Source organism: Somniosus microcephalus, chromosome 8, assembly GCF_052327205.1.
Source record: "Somniosus microcephalus isolate GS21.2 chromosome 8, FLI_Smic_1.0, whole genome shotgun sequence".
In the NCBI taxonomy this organism is placed as follows: Eukaryota; Metazoa; Chordata; class Chondrichthyes; order Squaliformes; family Somniosidae; genus Somniosus; species Somniosus microcephalus.
The window spans coordinates 244,463,162-244,466,644 of record NC_140994.1 but is presented as its reverse complement, the minus strand read 5'-3'; the positions used below and the strand labels follow the sequence as shown (position 1 = coordinate 244,466,644).

At 51.7% G+C, this 3,483-nt stretch overlaps 1 pseudogene; it reads left to right on the top strand.

Annotated features, from left to right (window-relative positions):
* The first annotated feature begins 843 nt into the window (after positions 1 to 843).
* Positions 844 to 1,570, top strand: LOC147114240 (uncharacterized; annotated as a pseudogene).
* The last annotated feature ends 1,913 nt before the right edge of the window (positions 1,571 to 3,483 follow it).

Genomic DNA, 3,483 nt, shown 5'->3' with positions numbered 1-3,483 from the left:
TACCAACAATCTCTATCAATCGGGACTCATACTTAACATTAATATGCTTTACCTCATCCACAAACACATGGAACTGTTGCAAGTCTCTCACCCACATCTCAAAGATTGCACACACTGGCAGCTATTCAACCATGGCAGCCACATCGCCCAACCATATTGCACAACACTCGCGGACACACTTCCCTCTTTCTACCTCTTTCATATAAATGTGAGTCTTTCTTTCCTGTTTTCTTGCAGGAGAAGGTGGCACCCCACCAGAGGCAGCAGGAATTAATGGGAGTGGGCGAGGCGCGCCTGCATGTTTTAACCCCCATGGAGGAGGCAGTGGTGGCCATTGTGAGCAAGGCCATTGCTGAGGCCGCCAGAGGGGCTGACACCATTGAAGATGAGGATATCCGCCTCCCTAATCGTCCTTCTCTCATCCCACTTCCCCCCAATCCCTCAATCTCTCCTGATTTACCAGCTGGTGATGGTGTAAGCTCGCACTTCTTACTGTCTCCTCTCCCCTCAGCACAACCCAACCCTTGTCCCTTTCTCATTTCAGATACTCTAGAACTGGAAGCTGCCCAGGCATTGGAGAAAGAGCAAGAAGACAGTGAAGATGAAGGGACACTGTCACTCGATTTCACAGTCGCAGCCACCAGCTCAGATACTGACACTGTGTGAAATTTATAGGGTAGCATAGAGGCGGGATCTGTGCGTGGTGAGACACCGGACACAAGTACACTGGAGCCAGGGTGGGGAGAAAGGATAGCCCAGGTGCGGAGGGTGAGTTTGCACTTTCGTTCTGCTGTAGAGGACTCAGATGAGGGCTTGGATGAGCCAGGCTATAGAAGAACGATGATGGGTTTGCACACCCAGATGATTGGTGCACTGGGAAGCCTGCCGGAAAGCCTGCGCTCGATGACAAGGGGCATGGAGGAGTCCAGCACCAACCTGGTACAGAGCTTCGCGCAGAGCTTGGAGCCCATCCTTTCCGACATGGAACAGGTGGCCACCTCCATCAGCACACCTGTGGAGCCAACCATGATGCAGCGTCTGATGGCCGATGTCTCAGCTTCCATTGCAGCACAAACAGCATCCAGCCAACGTCTGAGTGCTGCAGTGGAAGCTCAGACTGCTGCTATCATGGCTCTGGATACCAGTGTACAAAGGGGCTTCCAGGGTATTACAGCACTGCAGCGATCGGTTCTCCAACAGAGTACGAGCATTGCTGAGGCGCCGCCCCGGGGAAGTGACAGTGGCTCCATGGAGCACCAACCTGCCGTCCTCTCTCAGGATGAAAGAATTTGTTCTCCCACCCCTGCCACTCTGTCAGTGCCCTTGCTATTGCCTGTCAGCCCAGCCCAGGCTGCTGCAGCCCAGGGCTAGATGGTGCAGTCTGAAGCTGGGCCTTCTAGGCCCAGAGCTGCTTGAGGTCTCCCTCCAAGGCCGTCTGCAGTCTTCTCCACTGAAAGTCAGCAGCCTTCCACCAGCCATGCTGTAACCACTGGGGAAGCATCTCGTAGGAGCACGAGCACAGGCAAAGGCACACGGAAGAGGCACTAAGGGAATGCACAAGGGTGAGTAGTTTATTTTTGTATGCACTATGGCATGATTTAATTTATAAATTTGGATTGGAATGTGTATTTTGTGTTGGCTTTTATTTTTGCATTGTGGGAAAGAGGAGGATGTGATGGTCAGTGAGGGATGGAAGTTAAGGAGTGTGGGGCTGTTGGTGAATGGAGAATTGGGGTTGAGGTTACTGGTGTCGCTCATGAATTATTTGTTCACGTAGAGCCTGGGCAGAAAGGGGCTGTCAAGGTTGCAGCCTACGTTCCTCTTCCTCCTCTTCCTCCTCCACCTGCTCCTCCTCGAGCTCCTGCTCCTCAGCTTCTCACCTGATAGGTGGTGGCAAGGGCTTCCCCTCATGATGGCAAGGTTGTGCAGCCTGCAGCATACCACGACAAATCTTGAGAGCCGCTCAGCCGAGTACTGCAGTGCTCCTCCAGAGCGGTCCAGGCAGTGGAAGTGTTGCTTGAGGATGCCAATGGTCTGCTCTATAAGACTCCCTGTGGCAGCATGGCTCTCGTTGTAGGCCTGCTGTGCCCGTGTACGTGGGTTCTGGACCGGGGTCATGAGCCATGCCATGAGTGGATAACGCTTGTGGCCCAGTCGCCACCCTTTGGTTTGCCGTGGTGGTTGAAATGCAGCTGCACAGAGGACTGCCGCTGAATGAACGCAGCGTGACTGCGGCCAGGATTCCGGGCATTGACCTGCGTGGTGCGCTGCCTGTGGTCACACACCAACTGCACATTGAGGGAGTGGAATCCCATTGGGTTCAGGTACATGACCCAGTTCACATGAGGCGCACGCAAAGCAATGGAGTGGGACTAATTGGATAGTTCGTTCAAAGAGTCGGCACCGGAACAATGGGCCGAATGACCTCCTTCTGTGCTGTTCATTCTATGAGGACTCAGGCCAGTTCCCCCACTGAGCCAGGAAGTGTCATCTTGATTACCGATGTGAATACAGTCCAGCATAGTCCAGGTGTCATTCTAGATCCAAATACCAGCTGGGAATTGACCCATAAAAGGGTGTAAATTCTATTCAAAAACATCTTCATTCGTCTTTCTGGAGGTCCAGCTTTTGAAAAAGACAAAAGAAATGTGGAGTAAATGAGAAATGGCTGATGATGGTCTGGCAGCTTCTTTTGTTCATAGTTTCATCTAATTGTGCAATAAAACAGTTACGTCCGTGTAATAATGAGAAAAGGACTGCAGAGAACGGTACAACAGGTGTTTACTCAACGTGGTTCAAACTGCAACTGAAACAACAGATTACTACTCAGCATTATATACAGGTGTGGTCACTGCCGGTCCTACAGTGTACATGAGCTGTAGAAAGTAGTTCTCCCCCTTAAAGGTGTGGTAAACCACTGTTATTGTTGTTCACCGTTGTTGTTGTTGTTGCACACTGTTGTACCTATGCATGCCTCAACATGTCTCGGCTGGCTCCACCCACAGGCCCAGGTATAAAGGTGATTGCCCTGCAGCCCCCTGCCTTCTTGGAACCCAGTCAACCACGAGAGGCATGCTCTGTTCTTTGCTAATAAAAGCCTTTAGTTACTCTCCTAACTCTCCGTCTTTTATGAGTAATTGATAGCGCATCAATTTTATTAGCAAAAACAAAATGTCGACAACAAACGCTGAGCAGCAGGCTGCTGCACCAAACGCTGAGCAGCAGGAGCTGCTGCGAGCCCTCAGACCAACATGCCTGGACCTAGACCCCCAAGAAGCGCGTTCGGCTACCAAATTCGCGCATTGGCTGCGTTGCTTCGAGGCCTACCTGCAAGCCTCAACTGTGACCCTGGACGAAAACAAATTGGAAATCCTGGCCTCAAAGGTGAGCCACCAAGTTTATACAATAATCCAGGACGCGACGACCTACGCGGCGGCTATCGATCTGCTAAAAGGGCAAGACGCACGCCCGGTAAATACTGTC